At 39.5% G+C, this 9903-nt stretch overlaps 1 protein-coding gene and 1 non-coding gene across 4 annotated transcripts in view; one reads left to right on the top strand and one right to left on the bottom strand.

Moving 5' to 3' along the window:
- Positions 1-9903, bottom strand: part of Fkbp5 (FK506 binding protein 5) — a 137059-nt gene that overhangs the window by 119409 nt on the left and 7747 nt on the right. The window lies entirely within an intron of this gene.
- Positions 7095-7198, top strand: LOC111818724. Its single transcript, XR_002822638.1, has one exon. It is a non-coding gene; the product is annotated as a U6 spliceosomal RNA (small nuclear RNA).

The following is a 9903-nucleotide window of genomic DNA, read 5'->3' as shown; positions in this document are numbered from 1 at the left end:
TATATATGGTCTCAAGGCGCATCCATTCAACTAAAAATGACTTGTTTAATCTTCTTTACAGCCGAGTAGTATTCCACTATATATAAAAACCCTGTCTTTTTTATCCATTCGTCTGTTGACGGCATCTGGGCTGCCTCCAAGGCTTAGCTATTATAAACTGTGCTGCTGTAAGCAGAGGTATGCACATATCACAGGAATATGATGCTTTTGATTCCTTCGGGAAGTTATCCAGGAGAAATCCTGCTGGGTGAAAAGGAATCTCTAGTTTTAGTTTTTGTTTATTTCCTCTTTTTTAATGAATTTAGGACAGGGTGTATAGGGTGTACGGGGTCTCACTAGGTAGATCGGACGCAGTGATTCTCATGTTTTTATCCTCCCAAGCGCTGGGATTACAGGTGCACACCACCACGCCCAGTTGTGTTTGCTCATCTTTTAGTTCTCATTTTCTGAGGAACCTCCATACTGAGTTCCACTGACAGTGGCTACTCTGCCTGCACTCCCACCAGCAGTGAAGCAGGGTTCCTTTGCCCACACAGCCATGTCAGCATTTGTAATTGGTTGATTTTTTTGATTGCAGCCATTCTTTCTAGAGTATGAGTTGGGTTTTGTAACATTACCTTAGGAATAGTGGTACTCATCCAACAAACACAATCATGGACTTCTCATTCATAAGAGTGAATTATTAGCATGTTGTTCCTGGTAGTAAAATTTATTTTTATCTTGGCGTTAAGAGATACAGGAGAGGGCCAGGGATATAGCTCAGTGGCTCAAGGGCCTGCCTGGGACACATAAGGTCCTGAGTTTGATTGAAAGAGAGAGAAAGAGAAGGCTGGCCAAATAGCTCAACGGATTAACGCACCTGCAAACAAGCGCAGGGGTCTGGGATTCAATCCCAGGCCTGCCATGCCGGCCCCGCAACCAGGTGCACTGAGACAGCAACTGAGACTAGGTGTGATGGCATGCACCTGTAATCCCAGCTCTTGGGAGGCTGGAAACAGGCGGATCACTACGAGTCCAATCTAGTTGTGAGGCCCTGAATACCCTGTAGACCCTTCCCTAAAATACAAAAGAAAAAAAGAAACAGAGAGGGAGAGACAGAGAAAAACAGAGAGAGACTATTGATAGCACTTACAAAATTCCCACTCAGATGATTCAGAATTATAGAGATGACAGTAAAAACAGCTCAGCAACATATAAACCTGGTCAGTAATTAGTGTGGATCTTAGGCATGAGACTTGCCTTCCTCCGCATCTCAATTTCCTTGTCATCTCCTCTGTGAAACATGATGGCTGGATATTTCCCTTTCCTTCCTCCCTTTCGCCCTCTCACTGGTTCTTTCCACAGTGTGGCTTTGTGATTCAGAAACAAGCCTGTGCATCTAGAGGAGAGAGAAGAAAAGTAGCAGAGCCTCACTAAACTTTGCAGCAAGTTAGTAATGATTTTATGTAAACAACTAGAATGTGAACAAAATGAGAAGGGCAGCCAAAAACATGTTTACTATGAGAAATGAGCAAATTACAGAGGCATGATGATTCAGGATAGATGATTATGAACTTCATTGTTAAAATTAGTTGGAATAAAAATTTCAGGGTTTTGTTGTAGTTGTTGTTTGTGCAACTAGAGGCTGAACCCAGAGCCTTCACATTAAGCTACATCCCTAGCCCTCTTTAAAAAAAATTTTTTTTTTTATTTTGAGACATAAAAACTAAGTTGCCCAGGCTGGGCTTGAAATTGGGATTCTTCTGCCTCAGTCTCCCAGAGTGCTAGGATTACAGGTGTGTGCCATCTACCTCAAGTAAATTTCAGTTATTTCTAAATCAGGAAGATAACAAGAAATGCTAGAGACACAGATTTAGAAGTGTGGTCTGAAATATATAAGAACAGTTGCCAGATAACCCAAGAAATCCTCTCAAGTTCCCTCGCTGCATAGAGAAAAGATGTCATACTCCTCAGCTTAATCATGTCTAATTCTGCTCTGATACAGCATGCTCAACTTTCCAACAGGTCACTCTCTGACCAAGTCAGCAGCGTTCAAAGGAATCAAGGGCACTTGCCCTTCCTCATCACTGAGTGTTCTATCTGAAATGCATTCTTCTTTCTCTCAATTTAGTCATAACTTATCAAGCTCTAATGGTGTTTGAGACATAGTTCTAAAGATTTTATGTACTAACTGATTAATTCTCTCAACAATCCTAGGACAGAGAATAACTTATTTAAGATTACACAGTACAGGGGCTGGGGAGATGGCTCAGTAGAATAATCGCTTCCCTGGCAAGTGCAAGGGCCTGAGTTCAATCCCCGGTTCTACACACACACGCACACACACACACACACACACAAATTACACAGTACAGAGCTAGTTAAACACAGAATGGTTCCAAAAAGCCTGTCAGCTTGCTAACTACTCCAGCACTCAAGTCAAGTTCTGACACCTTCTTGAAATTCTCATCTGCTTAGCAATTATTCCTGCCTCTTAAGCCCTTAATTAAACCACTTTTACCATTTATCATAGGAACTCAATTATTTATCCTTGTGCACATATTCAATCTCTTCTGAAAAGAAGGTCATAGCTTGTATTTTTATGGCATTACTTGGAAACAATTTAATAAATACCTAGTACACAGCAATGCTTATTACTGAAACTATAATAGTATTTGATAGTTACTGAAGATACACAGAAAACACTGAGCTAAGTGCTTTACATGGATTCATGAAATTTTCGGGGCCGGGGAGATGGCTCAGTAGAATAAGCACAAGGGTCTGAGTTCAATCCCTGGCTCAAAAAAAAAAAATCATAACTTTGAAGTATTAATCTTATTGCTTTCCTATTTTATAGATGAGGAAACTGAGGCTTAGAAGAACTACACATTCTGTGTAACATCACAAAGTGATAGTGGTAAAATTTCAATTCCAATATTAAGAGTCAAAGCAATACACTTGATCCCCACCTGACCACAAAACCCTTTGAAAAGAGGCGTAGGTCCCAACACCACATCTTGCCTTACTTAGCAGTACTTTTGCATCACTGAACACCAAGGATTCAGAATTAGAGGGGCAGCTGCTACCTCAGAAGCCCACAGTCCTTAAGGACTTCAGGACAAATTTGTATCAGTGGCAGAGTCCCCACTGTTAGAATTTAAAGTTTCACCTTAGGATTTAGAGGGAAAAAAATTTAAAACTCCTTAAACATTCTCTGCACACCTTCCTTTCTTCCTGAGGCCCGCTCACCCCCTGTACCCTGGAATTCATCTCTTGGTCACTGCACTGTAGAGTAGAATGGTACCATTAATCTTAGTAATTGTTGAGGTATCCGAACTTAAACTAGAGACAATCTGAACTCAAGGGTCTACTTGATGAGCTCCACAACTATAATAAAATATAAGTAATGAAGGAGAGTTGGGAAAGGGCTGTGCCAGAAAGCAGAGAAAAAGGCAATTAAAGTCACACTGTAAAGCGAGGACGAAACGAAAGCTCAATAAAAGCAGGAATACAGCTACAAACAGAACAGGCCAGAATCAATTTACTGGAGGGACACACAAATTAAAGCACTGAAATCTAATACATCTTATGAACTTTGACCTGTTTATCTATTTTTGTAGTGCTGGAGGCTGAATCCAGGGCCTCAGGTGTTCTAGGCAAGCATTCTACCAGTGAGCTACATCCTCATCCCTTTTTATTCTGAGAAAGGGTCTCATTAATTTATCCAGGCTGACCTCAAACTTTAGATTTTCCTGACTCTGCCTCTTGATAATCTGGGATTACAGGCCTGAATCACCACACTCACCTCATTTTTTTCCTAATCTCTAATGAAAACAGAAAAATATGTATATGAAACATTCACTGAGAAATCTTTAGGAACAAAATATAAGTTAGGGTTTTTTGTTTGTTTGTTTTTGTTTTCCTGAGAAACCATTCATTTTAGAATATCAGAGCTTGCTGGAAAGGGTCCTTAAAATATCATCTGATCCCACCCATTCATTTTGCAGTTAAAGTAAACACAGAAAGATTGAATAACTTTAATGTGCCCCAGGTTATGCAGCTAATTAGCTACAACAGTTGTGAATTTCATTCTAGTGTCTGTTCAACCTTACCAGAAGTTCCAGAGATGATGTTTTCCTCCTTTTTCTCTACCCTTTACAATAACCATTAAATTAATTTTTGTATAAGCATTTCAGAATCCTCGTATTAGTCATAGTTCACTCAGAAGAAAGTAATAAAATAACCTTGATTATCTAGAACAACACAAGCAATTATTTTATTTTTTTATCCTCAGGTTCAGCAATCTTAATTGGGTTTTGGTTCCTACCACAAGGAAATTCAAACATTTCCCCCAAAAGGGAAAGATCTCCAGACGCTGACCAAATTCAAGCCAGAATGATAAACTACAATCTGTCTGAGAAGGAATCAGGCTTAAGACCCTCAAAGCAGCACAACTGCCACTGTCACTTCTTTCCCTGCTTTTTTTTTTTTTTTTTTTTTTTTGGCAGAACCAGGCATTGAACGCAGGCCCTTGCGCTTGCCAGGCAAGCACTTATTCTACTGAGCCATCTCCCTGGCCCCTTCTCCGCTATTTATATGCTCCTTACTAACCCTGGGCTCCTATCTTTCTGACAAGAAATCAAATAAAATAAAGACAGAAAATAGATTTGACAATCTACCTGTATATACAGTACCTAGACCTAAAAATTATAGTATCTGCCTATAAGACTGATAGAAGACTTTTCTAGAAGGGAAAAAGGAAATGTCCTATTTTGCTTCAGGAACATTTCTTAATTTTGATATGCATGAAGTTCACTACAGATTAGTACTAATTTCTTGTTTTAACACATTAATCCTATTAGGACAGGTACAGTGGAAAGAAGGGGGACAAAAAGATAAAAACAAACATTATAAAATTAGAAAAAAATAGAATTGTTTACTTAAGAAGTAAAGAAAGAGGCAAACAATGACCAGAAAGAATAACAGTCTTTCACAACAGCTATGGAGGGAAGCTGGGAAAGATGGATGCTGGTGTACAGCTGCTACAGACAGCCTATTTAAATATATTTTCTTTCAAGACAAGTGGAAAACTTAGAGCTCGAGTTTAGATAGCAATATAGATCTGGGGCCTAAAAACAAGTGGCAGAGTACTGCAATGATTGAAGTTTTAGAGAAAAGTTAACAAAAATAACATGCAGACAGCTGCATTCCTCAGCCAAGGCACATCCAAGACGACCTAACACTTCAGATGAATAGTTCCTTACTCCACAGAGATAATAGAGTATTTGGACTAACTTATTCTAATCAGAAGCTTAAAGATTAATCTTTGTTGGGCCGGGGAGATAGCTCAGTTGAATAAGCACTTGCCTGGCAAGTGCAAGGGCCTGAGTTCAATCCCCGGTTCCACAAAAAAATATCTTTCTTTTCCAGGACATAAACTGAAATTAAGAATCTGAAGACAAAAATAATTTCATAATTACCATTAATCTAAAGTCAAATATCTGAGATAAAATAGTGATTTTAAGATTTAACAATTTTTTTTGGAAACAAAAATATCATGTATGCCAATACTACTGTGACTTTATAGTATTTGTGATAATTTCATAGTTTTAAAAAGCACTTTAGGGCTGGCCAGATAGCTCAGTGGATTAAAGCACCTGTTTAGGCAGATGCAGGAACCAGGATTGCCCCCAGGGAACGCTGAGACAAGATTGAAACTGTGCATGGTGGAACTTGCTTATAGTCCCAGCGCTTGGGAGGCTGTAAACAGGAGGATCACTATGAATTGGATCTGTGTAATGAGATCCTGTAGACCCTGTACTAAGTACATTTTTTTAAAAAAGCATTTTAAAATAATTAAAAATAAAAAGTGCTTTAAATTGCAAATGGGTGCTGGCCAGATAGCTCAGTGGATGGAAGTCCCTGCTTAAGCAGAGCGCAGGGGCTGTGCCAATCCCACCCCCAGGGCACACTGAGACTGAGCGTGGTGGTGTGTGCCTGTAATCCCAGCTCTTGTAAGGCTGAAAACAGGAGGATCACTAGGAGTCCGATCTACATTGTGAGACCCTATAGACCCTGTAGACCCTTTACTAAATGCTAAAAAAAAAAAAACCCGAAAATCCTCAAATGGTGCTGCATTGTGATCCCAACACTCTGGGCAGGAAGACTGCAAATTCAATTCTATCCTGAGCAACTTGGTGACTTTGCAAGATCCTATCTTAAAAATAAAAAAATTTAAAAGGTGGAGGTATGGCTCAATTCAAAAGATCTGGGTTCAACCTCTACTACTGTCCCCCCACCCAAAGGCACCTCAGCCAAGATGTCGGAGATGTATGAGCCTGGGGAATGTGCATGTTGAGATTCCTTAAAGATGTGACAGCATAACATGGAGGTTCTTTACAATCTGTTCTCCACTGCTATATAAGAGGGGAACTGTCATAATAAGAAAGCACTGCCTAAGATGTTTTCATTCTATCCAGGTGAGGATAACAATGCAGAATAAAATTCTAGCACACAGGGGGCCAGGGAGATGGCTCAGTAGAATAAGCACTTCCCTGGCAAGTACATGGGCCTGAGTTCAATCCCCGTTTCCACCAAAAAAAAAAAAAATCTAGCACACAAATACTTTCAAATAATGTTTTCCTCATATTCAACAACCAATAAAATGCATCGTATAGAAGACAGACAAGGCCTAGTCTGTCATTTCAGAGGAATGTGGACTTGCTCACTAAATCATAAAAGTCCTCTGATCTGTGTTGATTATCTTAAGACATCTGTCATTTTTCTCCTTCATGAATTTGTTTTGTTTTTATTTTTGTTTTGTCTTTTTGAGACAGGGTTACCCTATGCAGTTCAAGTGGGCGTTGAACTTTGTAACTCAAGCTGGCTTCAAATTTCCAGCAATCCTCCTCCCTCAGCCTCACAAGTACTAGGATTACAGGTGTGCCCCTACATTCTGCCTAATGAATGTATGTTTGTGTTGAAAAATATACAAGCTATGGGGGCCGGGGAGATGGCTCAGTGGAATAAGCGCTTTCCTGGCAAGCACAAGGGCCTGAGTTCAATCCCCAGTTCCGACAAAAAAAAAAAAAAAAGAAAGAAAAATATACAAGCCAGTGCTTGCTTAGACAGCACATATACTAAAATTGGAATGATACAGAGAAGATTTGCATGGCCCCTGCTCAAGGACATGCAAATTTGTGAAGTGCTCCATATTAAAAAAAAATAACAATAACATATGCCATATAGAAGTATGGTTTTAATTAATAAAGGCAAAATCTTTATTTTAAATATCAGTGATTATATATTAATGTGTATGGCTAACCCTGTAATTACTTCAAACATCTTCTACCTTAGTAAAATAAAAAATAACTGTTTTTCTTATATGCAAAAAGTTCTTCTAAAAAATCAATATTCTGAAATTATACCTAATCCTAATTGTAATAAACACACATTAAAACAAAACCAGGCATGGTAGCACACACCTATAATCCCAGCAGTTGGAAAGCTGAGGCAGGAGGATCTGGAATCCAAGGCTAGCCTGGGTTATAAGTAAGGGGAATTTGAGTTGTACAGCAAGATTCTGTCTCAAAAAGCCCAAAATCATCATCATCATCATCATCATCATCATCATCATCATCATCATCATCATCATCGGGCCAGGGAGATAGCTCAGCAGTCTAAGAGCCTGTCTGGTAAGCGCAAGGACTCAGGTTCAATCCCAGTACTGCATGCCATGCCAGCTGTGCCAGCCACTGAAACCAGGTATGGTGGCACATGCCTATAATCCCAGCACTGGGGGGGTTAAAACATGAGGATCACTATGAGTCCAAGCTGCATAGCGAGACCCTATACCAAATAAATAAATAAATCTTTTTAAAATAATATTTTTCAAGTAAAAATTTTATGAAGCAAAGTAAAGAGGAAGATTATTTTTAAAAACAATTTAATTGCTTAAATTGTGATTTAAATGGATTTTAACTTAAATGAAGTCACTTTACTGAGACTGTGTTGGAGCCAGGGAAATAGCTCAGTAGAATAAGCACTTGCCTAGTAAGCACAAGGTCAAACCCTGTACAAGCAACACCCTGTACAGCAAAAAATAAAATAAAATAAAATAAAAATCTGAGACTATGGTGTATTGAATTCAACAAGAGAGTGGCATATTCGTCACTTGGAAATCATGAATAATTTATGCAGCTTGCAAGCACCAACCTTCCCTCCTGTGATAAACAGCACCACCCAAAAATGACAACCAGATTAGTTTCCCTCCTTCCTTTTGCCAAGTAAGTTCTGGGACAGTAAAAACAGTACATGTCCGTGCAAAGCCTATCACACTGGGTGTGCAACTCTTGTAACAGGAGTGACATCACCTTCCATACTAGAAAGCTAGTGGCAGGTGCTGGTCCTATTTCCCAGGTACTGTGTACAGGATGGCCCCTGCTCAAGGATTCTTTAGTCTGCTGAGCTATTTGGCCAGCCCTATAAATTCTTTAAAACTATTTTTGTTGGTCTCAGGTTAACTTATAATTATTCAAGTTCATATACACATGTAAATATAAATACTTAATATTTATATACTAATAATATTATATAAGCCCCCTGCTGAGGGTTCTGTCCTCCATCATTTTCAGGACCCTGAGCTTTCCAACCGACCCTTGTTGTCAGGATAGGTGGGTGAAAAGCAGTGTAACTGTGCATTAGTCAAAAGATAGCAGGCAATCCTCAGGCTCCATCACTGAGTTAAATGATTAGCTAATACCTAGTTGAGGTATTTCACTTTCTTCAGATAACAAGAACATTCTCCTCATCCTGAACATGTTTTAGTGTTCTTCTTTCACCAAAGATTTACATACTCTAAAATACAGATTTTAAATATTCAGCCTAATAAGTCTGAACAATTGTATAAACTAGTGATTCTAGTTACAGTTATACAGAAGTTCCTTGTACAAGTCTTGCATTTAAAAATGATATGAAAAAGAATGAGCGGGGCCGGGGAGATGGCTCAGAGGAATAAGCACTTCCCTGGCAAGCGCAAGGGCCTGAGTTCAATCCCCGGTTCCGCAAAAAAAAAAAAAAAAAAAAAAAAAAGGAAGCATGAGCAATCTTTGGGGGCCCAGCCCTAGCTCAGTTCTTTAAGTGGCTGCTTCCACAATGCTGGCAGCCTCAGTTTGCTGTAGTTGGATCCCCACAACACTCCAGCCATGCAAAAGTGCCCTGAAGGCATTCAAGGAGCAAAACACACACACCAAAAAAAAAAAAAAAATTCCTTAAAAATGATATGAAAAAGAAAGCTACCCAAACAGTACACACTTGAACTTCCAATACCAAATGAAGCTATCAAATAGCTGCACTACCCAAAAAGTTATCTGGAGCCCTTTTCCAGGCAATCACAACCCCTACTCAGAGGCAAGTACTGTCCTGCTTTCTATCATCGCACCTTTTGCCAGTTCTTGTATTCTTCACAAAAGGTATCGTCCTGCTCACACTCATCTACATTTGGCTTCTCCTAATCTGAATAGTATTTCCAGGGGTCCCTCTTATTGTGTGAATCAGTAGTTCATGCCTATTGAGAAGATGCCTGGGGCTGGGGAGATGACTCAGTAGAATAAGCCCTTGCCTGGCAAGCGCAAGGGCCTGAGTTCAATCCCTGATTCTGCAAAAATAAATTTTTTAAAAAAAGAGAAGATGCTATAAACATTTTGTATGTCTTTTCAAGCACATATATTTTATTCTTGGTGTGCCGTGCCCACCCCGCCCCGAAGGCGTGTTGAGGCAGTGATTGAGATGATGTGGTAGCATGCCTGTAATCCCAGCTCTTAGGGAGGCTTAACACAAGAGAATCACTATGAGTCTGAGTCTGATCTATCTAGTGAGACCCTGTAGATCCTGCAGACCCTTACTAAAATACAAAAAAAAAAAAAA

The sequence above is a fragment of the Octodon degus genome, unplaced genomic scaffold (genome assembly GCF_000260255.1).
Source record: "Octodon degus isolate 3935 unplaced genomic scaffold, OctDeg1.0 scaffold00005, whole genome shotgun sequence".
In the NCBI taxonomy this organism is placed as follows: Eukaryota; Metazoa; Chordata; class Mammalia; order Rodentia; family Octodontidae; genus Octodon; species Octodon degus.
The sequence above is the reverse complement of the archived record's forward strand: the minus strand, read 5'-3'. Positions and strand labels throughout refer to the sequence as shown.